Source organism: Hippopotamus amphibius, chromosome 7 (assembly GCF_030028045.1).
Source record: "Hippopotamus amphibius kiboko isolate mHipAmp2 chromosome 7, mHipAmp2.hap2, whole genome shotgun sequence".
NCBI classification, from domain to species: domain Eukaryota; kingdom Metazoa; phylum Chordata; class Mammalia; order Artiodactyla; family Hippopotamidae; genus Hippopotamus; species Hippopotamus amphibius.
Genome location: NC_080192.1, coordinates 73,056,521 through 73,073,082, shown reverse-complemented (window position 1 = coordinate 73,073,082; position 16,562 = coordinate 73,056,521). Strand labels below are relative to the sequence as shown.

Sequence of the window (16,562 nt, the reverse complement as noted above, 5' to 3'; positions counted from 1 at the left end):
CACCTCTCCTCCCCTTGCCTCCAGAATGACCACCGGAAGCTCCACGGCCATCAGCCTCCTATTTAACATCCAAGTCACAGGCACGTTGAGAGAGGGGATGTTTTAAAGGAAAAGCATGACCCCTTCAATTTAGCCCTGTGTACACATGGTCTGATGAAGCAAAAGAAAAGAAAGAATAATCCCTGTCAAGTCCCCCACCACCCCGCCCACCCTGGTATCCCCTGCTAGTGGTTCTTGGAGCGAAATCCTGAAGAGCAGAGCCCCTGGCCAGGCTCAGCAGCTGATGTATCCTGTGTGCCCTCCACACAACATTCAAATTTTTTAAATTTGTTGCCATTGTTTAAAATTTGGAAGATTTCACATTTAAATCTGTTTCCTGGCTTCTTTTGAGACATAAGACGACCTAGACTCCTGAGAGTAAGAATCCCCCACCTAAGCCAACATGTGGAACTGGGGTGGTGAAAGCTGCTCCCCATGACTGACACCCTCTCCAGCCCTCTAAGCCTCCATCTCTGTGCTGGCTTCACCGGGTGGTACTGACTGGTCCCAGAAGACATCTGTGGTGGAGTCCAAGCTAGTGACAATGCCACACTTGCCTCCCCCTGCCCCATCTATGCTGGAGATTTCTAGGACATAGAAATTTCCAGAATATACAGACTCCATATATCAATAAATTAGTTTAAAACAACCCAATCAAAAAATAGGCTGAAGACCTAAATAGATATTTCTCCAAAGAAGACATACAGATGGCCAAAAAGCACATGAAAATGTGCTTTCAATATCGCTGATTATTTGAGAAATGAAAATCAAAACTACCACCTCACACCGGTCAGAATGGCCATCATTAAAAAGTCTACAAATAGGAATTCCCTAGCAGTCCAGTGGTTAGGACTCCACGCTTCCAATGCAGGGGGCACGGGTTTGATTCCTCGTCAGGGAACTAAGATCCCAAGTGCCATGCGGCACAGCCGGGAAAAAAAAAAAAAGTCTACAAATAACAAATGCTGGATAGGGTGTGGAGAAAAGGGAATCCTCCTACACTGTTGGTGGGAATGTAAACTGGTGCAGCCACTATGGAAAACAGTACGGAGGTTCCTCAAAAAACTGAAAATAGAGTTGTCATATGATCCAGCAATCCCACTCCTGTATATATATATATGCAGACAAAACTCTAATTCACAAAGAAACACGCACCCCTATGTTCACAGCAGCACTATTCACAATAGCCAAGACATGGAAGCAATCTAAGTGTTCACTGACAGGTGAAAGGATAAAGAAGATGTGGTACATATATATCAGCCATAAAACAGAATGAAATAATGCCACTTGCAGCAACATGGATGGACCTAGAGATAGATGATCATACTAAGTGAAGTACGTCAGAAAGAGAAAGACAAATACCACACGCTATCACTTATATGTGGAATCTAAAATATGACACAAATGAACTTATCTACAAAACAGAAACAGACACACAGACATAGAGAACAGACTTGCAGTTGCCAAGAGGGAAGGGAGGTGGGGGAGGGATGGATTGGGAGGTTGGGACTAGCAGATGCAAGCAATTATATATAGAATGAATAAACAACAAGGTCCTACTGTATAGCATAGGGAACTATATTCAATATCCTATGATATACCATAATGGAAAAGAACATGAAAACGTACATAAAATTTATATATATATAAAACTGAGTCACTCTGCTGTACAGCAGAAATTAACACAACATTGTAAATCAACTATATTTCAATAAAATTTTTTTAAAAATTATAGAAACAACAGATGGATGGTTACTAGAGGAAGGGATTGTGGGGAGGGTGAAATGGTTGAAGGTGGTTGAAAGGTATAAACTTCCCATTATAAAAGAAATAAGTCCTGGGGACGTGATGTACAGCATGGTGACTATATAGTTAACACTTCTGTATGGTGTACTTGAGAGTTACTGAGAGAGTAAACCCTAAAAGTTCTTATTACAGGGGAAAAAAAAATTTTGTAACTGTATGAGGTGATAAATGTATAACTAAACTTATTGTGGTGACCATTCTGCAATATATACATATGTCAAGTTATACTATACACCTTAAACTTATAGTGTTGTATGTCAATTATATTTCAATAAATGCAGAAGAAAAAATGGTTAAAAAAAGAGGATGAAAAGATAAGCTCTAGACTAGGAGGAAATAATTGCCAATTACATATCTTACAAAAGAATTGTATCTGGGATTTACATAAAAAGCTCTCAAAACTCAATAGTAAAGAAGTAATTCAAATAGGAGAAAACGTGAACAGACATTTCACCAAAAGGGATAAACAGATGGCAAATAAACACGTGAAAAGATGCTCAGTATCATTAGGGAAGTGCCGGTTAAAACCACAATGAGATATGGTTAAAACAAAAAGCGATAACCCCAATGCTGACAATGGTGTGGAGAAAACGGATCACTCACACATCCCTGGTGGGGATGTAAAATGATACAGCCACTCTAGAAGAGTACGGCAGATTCTTACACAACTAAATGTGCACTTGACCACATAACTATGAACTCCTACGAAACAATAAAAAGGAATTGCTCTTTCCCATCTTGCCAGATGGCGGGTGAAAAGGCTGAGAAACCAGATACTAAGGAGAAAAAACCTGAAGTCAAGAAGGCTGATGCTGGTGGCAAGGTCAAAAAGGTGAAGCAGATTAAGAGCGGAAAGCCCCACTGCAGCCAAAACCCTGTCCTGGTCAGAGGAATTGGCAGATATTCCCGATGGGCTATGTATTCCAGAAAGGCCTTGTACAAGAGGAAATACTCGGCAGCTAAGTCCTAGGTTGAAAAGAAAAAGAAGGTGAAGGTTCTTGCTACTGTCACAAAACCAGTTGGTGGTGACAAGAATGGTGGTACCCGGGTGGTTAAACTTCGGAAAATGCCTAGGTATTATTCTACTGAAGATGTGCCTCGAAAGCTGTTAAGTCACGGCAAAAAGCCCTTCAGTAAGCACGTGAGAAAACTGCATGCTGGCATCACTCCTGGGACCACTCTCATCATCCTTACTGGACGCCACAGAGGCAAGAGGGTCATTTTCCTGAAGCAACAGAGCAGTGACTTGCTACTTGTGACTGGGCCTCTGTCCCTCGATCGAGTCCCTCTGCGTAGAACACACCAGAAATTTGTCATTGCCACCTCCACCAAAATTGGTATCAATGGTGTGAAAATCCCAGAACATCTCACTGATGCTTACTTCAAGAAGCGGCGTAAGCCCAGGCACCAAGAAGGTGAGATCTTTGACACAGAAAGAGAGAAATACGAAATTACAGAGCAGCCCAAGGTTGATCAGAAACCTGTGGACTCACAAATTCTGCGAAGAATCAAAGCTGTTCCTCAGCTCCAGGGCTACCTCCGCTCTGTTTGCTCTTACCAATGGAATTTATCCTCACAAAGTAGTTTTCTAAACTTCTTACAAAGAACTTAAGTAAATAACTCTGGTCCAAAAAAAAAGGAATAAACTATTGACTTATGCAACAATTTAAATAGTTCTCAAGGGAATTATGCCAAGTTAAAAAAAAAAAGCCAGATTAGAAGATTATACACTATCTGTTTCCATTTATATATTTTTGAAATAACAAAATTATACAGATGAAGAAGAGAATAGTGGTTGCCAGGGGTTGGGGTAGAGATACTATAAAAACGTAGCATGAGGGATCTTTATAATAGAACTGTTCTGTATCTCGGTGGTGGTGTACATGAGGGTACACGTGATAAAACTGCATAGAACTAAATACACACATAAGTGACTGAATATAAAACTGGGGAAATCTAAATAAAGTCAATGGGTTGTACAAATATCAATTTCTTATTGTGATACTATTCTAAAGTTATGCAGGTTTGTACCACTGAAGGAAATTTGGTGAAAGTTATATAGGATCTATCATTTCTTACAACTGCGTGGTGTGAATCTACAATTATCTCTAAATTAAAACGTTAAACTTTTTTTCATCTTAATATGATCATAGCTAAACACAAATCAGAAGAAAGGCAGTAAAAATAAGCCACATTAATAACTTTACTATGGATATTAATCAACTTTTAATTTTGCATTTTCTCAATTTTTCAATACATGGATGAATCACTTTTATTTGGAACCATTAATTGGTTAGATGAAACACAAGCTGAGGTTCAGAGGTAATACTGGGGTCAGAGGACGTGATGCCGGTGTTCAGGCTGGGACACTGACTCCCTCCTCCTTAAGGCCCATGGTCTTTTTCTTGAGAGCCTTTTATAAACCAAAGAGCAGCTCCTGGTGGAATGGTGTGACGTCATCAGTGACTCATGGCAAGGGCTCCGGAATCTCAGAAGCCATTTGATCCTGAACACTTGGCTACGGTCAGTGCTCTTCTCACGCTATTGTGAGGCTGCGTTTGGGCTAAGGGTGAGGGACTAGACCTTGAGGGAGCCTCAAGGTGCTCACCTGGGGTGGGCGTCACACTTTTCTGTACTAAGGTGAGTCTTGGATCCTGAACTATGTTCCTCTAAGTTGTCGCAGGGGGTGCGGAAGGGATCACCTGTGAATCTCCAGAGGAGTGACTGGAATGCAGTAGGAATACAAATAGGTTTCAAGTTTGGGGAGCAAAGAGAACAGGAAGGGGTGTGGGCAAAAGGAGAACAAAATGCATACGGGGGAAGGAGGCGAGAGAGTAAAGTGACCCTGCAGAGAACCTGCCCTTGAGAGCCCCGGGAGCTTGCGGACGCTTCATCACTCAGGAGGAACACTGCCTTCAGAGGCGGCAGGTGGCACTGGCCTTCTTGAGGGGCAGGTGCCTCAGCTTCCAAGCCACTTCAGACAGGTCTGGGCTACGCAGGTCAGATTTCTGCCAGGTTGAACTGCTGTGATTTCATAGTGGTTCACAGGGGTATTTAGGCAGACCGATGACGTACACGTGTAAGGCGGCCCAGCTCAACCTCGACCCTAATGGAAAGGTGACTGAGGCTCAACTGTGGCTGCCACCAGCATTCTTCCCTTGAGCACCGGTCAGACCAAGTCCAAAGAGCTCTAGCCACAGTCAAGGAACAAATCCTAGACAAATGATGTCACTGTTTCTTCATCTCTAAACAAGCAAGTTATACACCTCACCTCACAACTCATTACAAGGATCGGATGAGGTAATTCCCAACGCACTAACTGCGTATTAGGTAGTATTTGCAACAGTTCTTGCTATGGGACCTGTAGTTGGGCAGGACATCAAAAAAGTTGATTGAAGCTGTGAATCATAAAAAGTGAAAAATTCCCAATGCACTAATCAACATCTGAAGTTTACTAAGCAGTCAATAACTCTTAGCTACTGTCATTGCCATTTTTATTATTATTAGGTCTCACAAGAAGCAAGTTAAGCAGAAAGAAATGGCCTGGTCAAAATCAAGTCGGTTTCTTTCCATTTTTTTGTACCCAGAAAAGACAGGATCCCTCTGAACTCCACAGTGGCTGCCTCAGAGACTGTACCAGGCCAAAAGGACCCAGCAAAGAGGAGTCAGAAGAAAAGGGAGTGCATGAAAGGGAAGGCAGGTGTGTGTGGTCATTCGCCCTTAACCTTGCTGTCTGAACAAGTGAAGGCGATAGATCATCACGGCTCCAGCATCACTTCTTCTTCTCTGGACTCTCATGAGTGTGGGTCTGCAGGGCAGGGGAGAGGGTGTCCAGGGTGAGACAGGAGGTCACTATCTTGTTCGCTTTGGTAGTTATTAAACATATCTCTGACCAGAGAGTTTGGATTTGTCTCCATAGAGCTTTCCCCCAGGCAGAAAGATCCACGGCAAGAGGCACAGGAGAGCAGTTTTTCCCTGGCAAAGAAAGGTAAATGTTAGCTCAGTTCCTACCCTCCTTTACAGACAAGTGCAAAGGGAGTGATGCTCATTCCTATCCCTTCACATGTCACATGCAACATCCTCAAGGTGAATGAGAAGGGAAGAGCCCACTGTTTCCCACTTGGGTCCCTCCCCTGATCACACAGGGTCCTTCCTCTCTCCCGGCAGCTGCTAGGGATGGGAGCCCTCTGGCCTCCAGTTCAGCCCCTCCAGTGGCTGTCCCTGAGCAGAGAACCAGGAGGGTGAGAGGCCAGAAGAGGAAGAGACTGATGGAAGTCAAGGCTGGTATGTGTCCTCAGCTTCCTTGGCCCTGCACGAAGCATGAGTTACTGCTGAGTAACCACTTGTCGTCTCATCCTCACAAGGCAGGATCCAGTCTCCAGGGTGAGCTGCAAGGGGAAAGCTCAGGACCTCCCACATGGGTCAGGTCCGTGCTCATACGGAGTCTTGTTCCTGCAGCCACCCAGGAGAGCAGCCCCCTGGCCTCCAATCCCACCTCTTCGGAAGCTCTCTCTGAGCTGAAGTCCTGGAAGAGGAGGGAGCAGAGGAGGAACATATGGACTGTCAACCATGTTGAGGGAACAAAACTCAGGATGAACAAGAGGGGAAGATCTAGTTATCGTCCAGAAGACCAAGAGGCATTCTACCGGCTTCTGGGTGTGTGCTCTGAGCTGGTGGAGTGTCAGGACCTTTCTAAACCGAGGATGTCAGTGGCTCCAGGATCATGGCCAAACCTCCCCTGGGGCTCGGGGCTGTGAGGTACCCAGGTGGCACAGAAGCAGATTACTCTGCTTCCACGTTCTAGTTCTACTGTGGTGCTGATGGGTTTTCCTCTGAGACAAGTTCTTGGAGGGAGAAAGAGACTCACGGTTGAGTGTTCAATTATCAAGACACTTTAGGACAAATCAAGAGGGGAGTCCCCTGCCCACATTTATTCCCTCCAGTTAAGATTTTAGAGATCAATGGTGAAAGGATAAACTAGATCTTGCTGTCTTTATGCTCAAAGTGGGAGGAGAGTAAAAAAAATTACTGAAATAAGTTGCTCTCAGCCAGTGACAAAGGCAGAGAAAGAAATTTCTGAAAAGGCAATGGCACCTAGAGATGGGCTGTGAGCAAGAGAAGGAGAGCTTTGTGACACGGATACTCAGGGAAGGGCTGCAGAGAAGGCGATGTCAGAACCAGAGGGAGGACGGAGGGTGGCAGGTTGAGGGATGACACGGAGCTGATACTCTCCAACGCAGCACCCACAAGCCACATGCAGTTACTCAAACATAATTTTAAGTGAGTTAAATAAACTCCTGAAATTCAGTTCCTGGTTCTAACCAGCCACGTTGCATACCCCCAGTAGCCACACACAGCTAACGGCTACCATATTGGACAGCAAGATATAAAACATTTTCATCATCACAGAAAGAGTGCTTTTCTGGGAGCCAGGCTGCCTGGAGAAGGGTCAGGGAGAGTGAAATGATCCATGAGCCATCCATCCTCCCATCTGGGCAAACATCATTGTCCAGGGCAAGAAGTAAAGGACAAGGAGGACACGGCCTTCTCAGGAAAATGGCACCTCCAGGGGACAACTCTAATCCCAGACGAGCCTGCTGGTGGCAGGGGAGGCCAGGTCATTATCTGTAGGAAGGAAGGAATCCAGGAAAAGGATAGAATGCCCAGTACCACCCCCCCCCAACTCAGGGGGTATGAACTCTTCACCACCCACGTATGGTGCTCAGTTATCAGATGGGGCAAGAAAGCTTTGCACAGTCAGTCACAGTATGAAGTGACATGGATGTGGTGCCCAGAGGCCCAAGGCCACATCCAAGCTTTGGCTTGAGTAAATTCATGTCAAACTTTGAGAACCAGGTGACATCTCTTTATGAAACACACTTGTGATCACTGCCCATGTGGTGAAGATTAAATAACAACAGCAAAATCCCAAACAGCTGACACTCACTCCCCCGTGTCAATAGAAGGAACACCTTTGTCACTGTTGTTAAGGCCCTGAACCCTCCTGGGGGTAACAGAGCTGCCTCCTCTCCTCCTCCCACAGCCCAGGCTCGCTGCTCCCAGAAGGGCTGCTCCAAAGCCCTCATCACATCTCCCTTCCTTTGCAGAAGATCCTGTTATCCAGAGCTTCTTGGAAGCTGACATTTTCCTGAAAGTGTCTGACAAGGTACTCACACCACTAAAATGATAAGGGACCAAGGGGTCTGCAGTGTCACCACCCCATGGGGGCGGGGACGGGGACAAGGTGTCTGCCTGGGCAGAAGCCCTGGAGAGACCTGCCCTTGGTGCCAAAAAGGAAGAAAGGACTCACTGCCGGTGCCCCGCCCAGGCCCCGGGCACCTCTCTGGCCTCCCATCAGCTCATCTCCACACGTCAAGGGGCCTCAGCAAGGCCCACCCTGGGAGGTTTTCCCACCTGGCCTTTGGATGGCCCACTGAGAACACTTGCCCAGCCGTCGACCCCTGGCCGCCTCTCCCCCGCTCTCTGTCTCCGTGCAGTACCTGCTCTCCATGGTGGTGGAGTACTTTGGCCGTGTCGGGCTGCCTGGTCACCTCTACAACAGGATCCACTTCTTCCTGGCCCTGTGAGCACAGCCTGAGGGCCCCCAGCGGTGGTTCAAGGCCTTCAAGGGGTCACATGGCCAGGGGAGTAGAAGGCAATGACTAAGATCCTGTGCTAATGCACACAGCCAGGAAACACCACTCGCTGCCCAGAGACTGAGTGACCCGAGGTAGAAAGCCCCAGGGAAATGGCGACGGCCAGAACCTTGACCTGGGCCGGGCCCAGCATCGGCCCAGCAGGCTTGGCACTGGGGATGACGGTCCTGCCCTCTCTGGACCTGGGTGCCCCAGCAGATGGGGCTTCCCCGGACCTCTGTCCTGGGTACATTGCCCTGGGCACTGGCTCCTTCAGGGTGCCCTTGGCAGCCTCTCCCTACTGTCCTGGCTGAGGCTAGGAGTCCTCGCAGGGGCCAGGACCAGCTTTGCCCTCTTTCCTGGTGGCAGCTACATCGCCTCCGACATGGAGGAGGACAACCCAACGTCCAAGCGGAGCATCTTCCAGTTTCTGCTGGGCAGGGAGCACTGGCCAGACCTCTACAAGGAGTTCCTCAAGTTGAAGGTGGAATTCTTCCATGCGATGGGGCACCGAGCCTGGGTCACCCCAGAGCTGTGTGAGGAGGTCTGTCGGGCATGAGGGCCAGGAAGCGCACCACAGAGGTAGTGGGCCTGGGCCCTTCCTCCAGGCGCTCACCCTGCTATGCTTCGCTTTCAGATCCAGGGCCAGAACCCACATCACTGGGTCTGGAGTCGGGCACGCCAGTGCGCCCCCTAGGTTCCAAAGGTATGGAGCAATGGCTGTAGGTGGTCCAAGTGAGTATGGGGCCTCCTGGTGGGGACAACACCATCCCCTGTGCCCTTGCAGTCACCTCCAGGGCTGGAGGGTGCAAGAGAGCACCACTGCATCCCTTAGTGCACCGTTAGCCTAGTAAGGGTTCTGAGAACTCCCATGGTACAGAAGGTAATTACTGTGTGTATATCAAAATTCTCCAATTGGAGTCAATTATAGAATCATGTACTATGCTATACAAGGTCCCAATATGCATATCAATAGCTTTTCTTTTCTTTTTTTTTTTAGGAAAACTCTTGGAAATGCTGATCTAAATAATGAAAACCTCTGCAGGGTTTTGATCTGAGTTGAAATTTTCAAATATAAATACATGAAAAAAACTGAGGTTGTCCTTTCTGGAAAAGGAGTTCTTACCATGGTGACTCTTGGGGAAAAAAAGAGAAAGATTAATTCCAACAAATCATCAAAAGTTTTGTGTGCTTTGCTCCCACGTGACGTAAGCTACCCTGAGCTGGGTCCCTGAAGGATGTGTCAGGGTCTAGCCTCACATGGACAGGAGCTCCTAGGGCTCTCTGGTCTCTGAACAGATAAGCTTGCTGGAAAATACAGGAAACAAGTACACACATGGAACTATGAGGAAGCCCGTGATACACGACATGTTCACAGAAACCAACCACCTGACCAGCATCACACGCTTTAGCATTTGTTTTCTTTGGCTTTAATTTCATTTGTATGTGTGTATTTACCTGAAGTGGAGGGAGACCTTCTGTGAAACGCATAAAGAACGCTTTGCTTGGCTAGACAGCTGTACGAGAACCATACTGTGAGCTGAGCCCCCACCCCTTGCCTCACTGCAGGCTGTGACGGGGCCCATTCTGACCCTAAGGGGAAGAAAAGGAGAGAGGAAAGCAGGTCAAGTGTGTTCTGAGATAAACCAAGTTTGGCTGAAAGTTTAATTCATCCACAGTGTCTTATTTGAGGACCGGAATATGTCAGGACTACCTATTCCTACTATATACATCACGAGTCTCAAAATTTCAGAGAAAATAACATTTTTACCACAGTAAAAAAGAAAAAGTATCAGTTACTGGGGCCCCTCTTGGGTCTGGTCACTTGGAAGAGCGATGAGGGTGACAGCTGACATTCCCAGAGCCCCTGCCCCACGTGCACCTTGTGCTGTGGTGCTGAGAGCTTCCTCACTTGAGGGGGTGTCTGCCTTCCACTTTGATCTCACTCTCTCTCTTTTCTTGTAGCTCTCGCCCCCCTCCCCCATCTCGGGGCCTCCTTCCCAGGCTCCAGGCAGTCGCAGACAGACAGCACCGGGCCTCCAGCTCTCCTCAGGTCCACGGACCACAGCAGCCTGAACCTGGGGTGCAAAACCAGCCAGTGGCACGATGGCCCCCCAGTCTTTCAGTGGGTGTCAGCTGACAAAGGTCCTGACCCCCGAGTACCCTGGAAGGGTCTAGCAGTAACAGGGAGGGGTACCTAAGGGAGCCAAGAGACCAGAGCAGGAGCCTCCACAGAGACTGAGGACAGGCAGAGACAGAAGGGACGGAAAGCACAGGAAGAGGCCTGGACCACCAAGGAGGAGGAACCTGAGAAGAGCCCAAAGACGTGACCAGAAGGTGGTGAGAACAGGCAGAGACGGGAAGGAGAGAAGCACGTGAGGAGAGAGGAGGACAACTAGCATCTCAGAGACAGCTGTGCTCAGAGCCCCTCCTGACAACCTGCTGGAGAGCAGCGTACCCAGCAGAGAGACGGGAAATTTCAGTTGAAGGACTGAGGGAAGGCGTGGAGCACATCGGTGGGCCCATCTCAGGCTGACAGAGTGGGAATAGCAGGGGGGAATCGTATGCCATCGTTCACTCCGACATTACAGAAATAACCCAACTTTCGAGCTCAGAGAAGGGAGACAGCGGGAGAGGGACACGTGAACGCTGCCTGGGGGAAACGTGAGGAGGTACCAGGGGGCCAACAAGCCGGAAACGAGACACTGGAAGCCGGGGTAAGGAAAAGAGGGCCTCAAGGAGTCCTAAGAAGATATTAGTGTTAAATGCAGTCACAAAAACACGTCCTAAACGCCAAGAGTCATGAATACAACAGATTTTGAGAGCAAATAAAGATACACAGTAAATATAAGAAATACAGTATATAGAATATAAAAATTAGACACACCTTAGATCATATTATTTGTATTGATAAATCTGAACTCACTACTAAAAGAAAAAGACCTTCAGACTGAATCACAAAGCAAAACCCAGCAGTGTGCTTTAGAAGAGATTATCCTTAAATCATCAGAGGTGCAAGGGGTACATACACCAGCAGACATGCTCAATTGAGAGTAGGAATTGTGATTTTTACATCAAGGGAAGGAAAATTAAGGCTCAAAATCCTTCAGAGAGACCAGGAAAGTCACTCGGGGTAGGGGTAGTGATGGGGGGCTCTGGGGGCATGTGTCCAGCATTAAAGGCCATCCCAGGGCCAGGGCTGGTCCACTGCAGGTTCATTTGCTCAGTGATGTCCAGGTTTACAGCTCTCTGTGTGTATAGCCCTTTTATTACTGGGGAGCTGCTATACAGTGTTACTGGGTAATCACGCAATTGCAAGACAGATATCTAGCTCTTCATCTCTTTTTTTTTTTTTTTCCTTACGGAAATGACTAATTTTGCCAAGAAATCTCTGGTAAGGTTCCTAGGAACCTCACAGTCAAGTGTTAGAACAGCCGGTCGTGTAAAACGCTGACTCCTTTCGGGAAGCAATACAGTTGTTCAGCGCTCTCTATCCCGTGAAGGTTTAGCATTTTCTTTGAGTTCTTGAACTTTTCAGGAGCAAACTACCACAGTACTCTCAGTCTGTGACACCCAGTCTGTGCTGCCCCAGAAGGCCGAGGCGGAAGGAGCTGGGCTAAGGGCTGCTTCTCTCCTAGGGCGGCCGCTGAGGGGCAAACCCAGGACTGACAGGACTGGGCGATGGGCCGCACCGTGTCTCCATCCACGCACCTATGATTCAGTCCCAGGAAGCCTGACACAAACAGGGCCAAGCCCAAAGTGTTCCAGTTACTCAGCTAAAAGCTCGCCCATTCTCCCTGCGGTCAGAGTCCCCACGGCCTGTTAGGGGAAACCCAAGGCCACTCGGGCGGTCACTGTTGCTGCAGAGCTGAGGTCGGTGCCATTTGGGGGAGCTGGTGCAGGGACTGCAGAGCAATCTGGGGTTTGCAGAGAACTGAACGTCTGATAATGGAAAAGGCAAGTGAACAGCACTGGGAGCTCAGGGGAGATAACTAGGGGCTAGAAACTCCATAAGCAAAAAGCCAAGGGAGGCCGAGCAGTGGGAACTCGGAACGGGCTGTGTTCACATCTGGGTCACTGCATCCCACACAGCATCACAGAGTCTGCTCAGGAACCCAAGCAGAACGGGTGCTGATAAAGGAAAGCAGATGGAGGGGTTTTTGGAGCAGAGGATGAAGAAGCCCCAACAAACCTCCAGAAACTCCAGGGTGGGGGCACCGGGCAGGGCTGGTATTAACACCCTATAGCCAGGTAGGCACCATCTGCCCTCGTGCCCATCTGTAACAGCTTGTCTCCTCTCCCACCTCCAGGCCTCGCTAGAGCATCTCTTGCTGGCACCTCCCAACAGCACACTCTTACCTGGCCCCACACGGGAAACAGGTAGAGGCTGAGGAGAGAGGAGGACGTGAAGATGCCAAGCTGACATCCACACCCCACACAGGGCACAGGGCATGACCCTCAGGTGAAGCGGTGTGACAGAGGCAGTCTGGAGGGAGGTGACACAGATAGCACCTGCGCCCTCCTCTGGGGATCCGTCTCCAGCCCTCAGAGATTTCACTGCCTGAGGGCTGGAGCTCCTCTCATCCAGACCTTACGGGACAGGACACTGCAGCCAGGGATGCTAATTATAGTGATTTTGCTAAGGATTCTTCAACTCCAGAGTTATACACATTTACCCCAAACGTCTTCTTAATCAGATTAAAATGGTACAAAAACAGAATTAAAATATTCTTGATAAGTGAAAGATAGGCACACAGATAAACACAAATGAAAGGAAAACAAGTGGCACTAACTGGCTTCTAACCACTGTCCCTCAGCAACGTGACCCCACAGATCAGGACGTGGCATGTCTGAAAGCACACGGTCCAGTGTCACAAGGCTCTGCACCTGCACTTAAGACTCAAGATGGCGCCACTGACCACAGAGACGAGGCAACAGACTTCACATCGAGTACTGGAGCAAAAGCAGTGGAAACTAAGAACATGTGCTTACTTAGATTTTCAGTTTTTATTGAATTTAGTATAAAATTAATTCTCTTCCTAAATTTCCTATTTCATGTTATAATATACCATGGAAGAAATATGTTTAGCTAAAAGAGAAAATTTTTAATTAAGATGGTTTATGTATAACCAAGAAAACAACACACAGACTAATTCAATTAATCTAATTCCAAGAAATTACACAAAGACCTTTGTTTTCCCAAAGATGCACAGAGAAAGGAAGAGTCAATTTGTCTGCTTTTTAAAGGTGTTCATAAACTCTGCCTGGTGCAACGTCCTTGTAACTCACATTTGATCGGCCTCTTCCTGAGGGCCTACCGGACCAGGAAGGAAGGCAGTAATGGACCAGGTTCTCGGGTAGAAACAAAGTGGTCTGGGCACCCAGGCTTGTCCGGCCTGTGATGGGGAGCAGTATCGCCTTGGGCCAGATACCCTCTTCCTAAGCCTCCGAGTCTCAGCTGTAGAATGAGGGGCAGGACCAGATGCCATCTGAGGGAGCTTCTGGTGCAGCTGCCTGATTGATGGGCTCTCCTCGTCTGGAGCCTGAAAGTTATGCCCTCTGAGCAACCACCACTTTCGATCCCAGTCTCACTTTCACTCAAGAACATAAGATGGAGCAAAGCAAGAGGATGGCATACAGGCAAGTCTTCCTTATCCACAGGTGAAAATCAAGGATGTGGTTTTAGGGGCTTTTCTTCTATCAAAAGAGACTTTTCTGAAGCTTGTGACTCTAATGAGAAGTAACCAATGTATTTCCGAGGCACGGGGACCTGGCATTGGAAGCAGGAAGAGACAGTCACCTGGAAAGCTTTGGAAACCAGCATGGGTGTCTGCCCGGTGCAGTAAGTGCTCACAGGGGCCTCCATCTGGAGGAGCTGCTTCTCTGACCTTCCCTCTGCTTCCTTCCAATGCTGGTTGAAAACTGCAGATACTGGCAGTACAGAGGTGACCAAATCCTGTCCTCTCCTCCATTGCTTAAATGGAGAGAGCTTCATACAGTAAGGCATTTCCCACAAAATTTGGTATGAAGATGGGGAAACCAGAAGAGAAGCCCCCAACCCTGTATGAAGGAGGCAATAAAGTCTTCCTGGTTTAGTCTCGGATTGGTCCACGGCCTTCAGTTTCACCCAGCTCCCAACATCCTCTCCCGGCCTGGCCTATCGCTGTCCCTCAGGCTGGGCTTTGGCATGTGCTTCCCTTGGAATTGTCACAAGTCCAATCCTCTTACAATTCATCTGCCTCAGCTCCCACAGGCTCTGGCTTCCAGTTCAATCCTGGCTCCCATACTCAGGCCTTTCTGCCCAGCAGGCTCGCTGGCCTCCCACCAAGCTGGTTTGCACACTGACCACCAGGCTGAGAGATGCGAGCCCCCCTCATTCTTGCCTCCTCTAGGATGTCAGGAGATCCCCTAAGCTGGGACACGCCTCTCTCCGTAAGTTGTAAAGTCGGCTGGTTTCCAGACAAAGGGTGAGAAAGCGGCCTTATTCAAGTACGATTAGGCAGCACCAAGGAGAAGTTCTGTGACGCTTCCACCAACCGTGTCGCCCTGCTAAAGGCTGGCATCGATGCCTCAGAGCTGCCCACAAGTTCACGCCTTCACTCCTCTGTAAGACACTCGAGTGAGGATCACAGATGTCAGCATCCATCAGGGAAACAATAATAATCTGAGCATGCGTGTGACTGCCCTGTTCCCTTAATCATGTCCATCTATGCAGGCAATGACATGCATTTCCATCTGGATAAGCACAGAGGATGGATGGAAGGAATTATTAGCAACTGAGGAATCACACTGTGACAGACATTACCAGTACTCACCAATGTCTGGTTCTTGCCTTTGTGAAAGAGCACTTACGAGGTGGAGTGATTTACTTTGTGCCAACAGGCTGTAGCTAGACGTGACATGGGCCACTTCCGGGCCAAAACACTTAGAGCCAGATGTGTCTGTCCAGCTCTTCCCTGCCATGACTGTGAGGAGGCTGTGTTATGGGCTGTGAGAGCCCATAAACAGCTGGCACTGACTTCTCCGGTGATCCTAGCATGTTTGCTCAGGAGCAGACCGTCCAGAACATCCTCTATGCTCCTCAGGAGGCCCGAGACATAAAGACAATGCTGTTTTCAGACCATCTGCAATCTTCCATTCTGCTCTCTCCCTAATAAAGCCTGATTTTTGCTTCTGTTGACAATATTCCAATGACTGTTCTCCTTCATACATGAGAGTTCATATGTGTGCAAATAACTTGTCATTCTTCAATCAGAAAAAAGCTTACAAGTTATAAACAACTGAGAGTGAAGAGAGTGACAGCTGCCCAATACTGAGTTCTTTATACCCTGATTCAAATGGAATCTCCATAGTCTACCATTTTAGTCTTCTCCTTTATTTTTAATTAGAAGAACAACTATTAAGTTGTTTTCATTAGAAGCACAACATTTCGCCCTCCCAATGAGTCACCTTGCCTATGCTTCACACACAGGGGCAAGTCCTGCGGCGGGCGCACAGGTGGAACAGTGAATGTCTGAAGAGAACCACAGATGCATGCCTGCTAGATGCAAGCCCTCTCCGGAGGAGCAAACGCCACATGGGTTTTTGTCAAAATCTCAATGGAAACATTTCTATTTGCTTTAATTTTTACTTTTAAAGCTAAACCCCACAATTCAGGATGTGGAAAAGTGAAATCACTGGATGAACCTTGCAGCTTCGACCAGTTTATGGTCCCACTGGCCATTTAGGAGGCAGGGGGCATGTGAGAATGTAGACAGCAGGGAGCCTTCTTTTTCTTGGACTGAAAACCTGAAGCTGGAGACATCTTTACCTGAATACCTTTTCTCATCATCTAGTCCAGAAACTCGACACAGCCGTACGTTCTCTAAATCCTGGGTGGAAATGAACCATCTTTTATTTTAAAATACAATTTCTGAAGACCTTGCTGTAGTGGGAATTTCGTATTTTCTCTATTTAGAGCAGGCTTTGTGCTGGGCAATTCTTCATCAGGGTATAAATCTCCTCCAGTTTAAGATGCTTGACCATACTATGAGGATGCCTGGCACTGTCACAGGATGTACAAACTGACTTTAGACAAGACAA

General features: G+C 47.7%; 1 protein-coding gene and 1 pseudogene across 3 annotated transcripts in view; one reads left to right on the top strand and one right to left on the bottom strand.

Moving 5' to 3' along the window:
• The first annotated feature begins 2,590 nt into the window (after positions 1 to 2,590).
• On the top strand, positions 2,591 to 3,437 carry LOC130856552 (60S ribosomal protein L6-like; annotated as a pseudogene).
• A 648-nt stretch (positions 3,438 to 4,085) lies between these two features.
• Positions 4,086 to 16,562, bottom strand: part of ANAPC1 (anaphase promoting complex subunit 1) — a 99,103-nt gene continuing 86,626 nt past the window's right edge. The window contains exon 49 of one of the 3 annotated variants that reach the window (XM_057741023.1): positions 4,086 to 5,820. The gene's annotated coding sequence lies outside the window, so the exon portion shown is untranslated. The other 2 variants (XM_057741024.1, XM_057741025.1) reach the window with 2 other exon arrangements.